The sequence below is a fragment of the Petaurus breviceps genome, unplaced genomic scaffold (genome assembly GCF_028583685.1).
Source record: "Petaurus breviceps papuanus isolate PSGF00001 unplaced genomic scaffold, PetGlider_PUasm1.0 91133, whole genome shotgun sequence".
Lineage (NCBI taxonomy): Eukaryota > Metazoa > Chordata > Mammalia > Diprotodontia > Petauridae > Petaurus > Petaurus breviceps.
The window spans coordinates 76,086,505-76,087,294 of NW_027187419.1; positions in this window are offsets into that span (position 1 = coordinate 76,086,505).

Here is a 790-nt window from a genome sequence, read left to right on the forward strand (position 1 = left end):
TTCCTGGGGTGAAAGACTTGTTTGAGGGGAGAAATACAATCAAGGGAAGGAGTACCCTTAATGTGGACAAGCGTTTTATAAAGCACAAAATGCGGAGACATCCTAAAGTCAACGGAGAACTGGCCTTGGATTCAGAAAGACCTGCGTTCCAGTCCTGCCTCTGGCACATAGTGGCTGTGTGATCCTGGGTGACTTCACTTAACCCCTCAGTGCAGGCAGCCTCCAAAACTTTTATGTCACTAACCAGCTGTATATCTACTTTGTTGGAGTAGTTTCTTCCCTGGGAGTTCTCTAAGCCAATAAAATCACTGTTCTAGTTTAAAAGAAAAGCTTTCTAAAAGTGATTTAATATTTAGGTATCATCTTCTGCATATTTCCATGGGTATTTGATCTATAATAGAGGAATCAAACCTAGCTGGTTTACCCAAGCAGGTAAAGAAATAAGAAACAAGAAGTTCTCTCCTCTAGGAAGCTGGTCTGGCCCCTCCCTGCCCTCTCAGTGACACAAGACCAGTGTCCAGAATGTCAGTACCATGACTCATGCTCCCAACATCCTGTCCTTATCTCAGGGAAGGAGAGTTGTTTTTTTCACTCCCATCCCCCCCCCCCAACCCAGCCCCCCTTCTGCCCCTCCAGGAGGGCTCTGTGTTTTTCAAAGGGAAAGTAAGCCTTTTTTCAAAGTCCAGTAATTCTTACTTGTTGTCATGTGAGTTTTCAGTGGAAGCATCTCATCTCACATGTTCCAATTGACTTTCTACTTTTCAAGAGTTTGAGATTTGTTTTTTTTTTT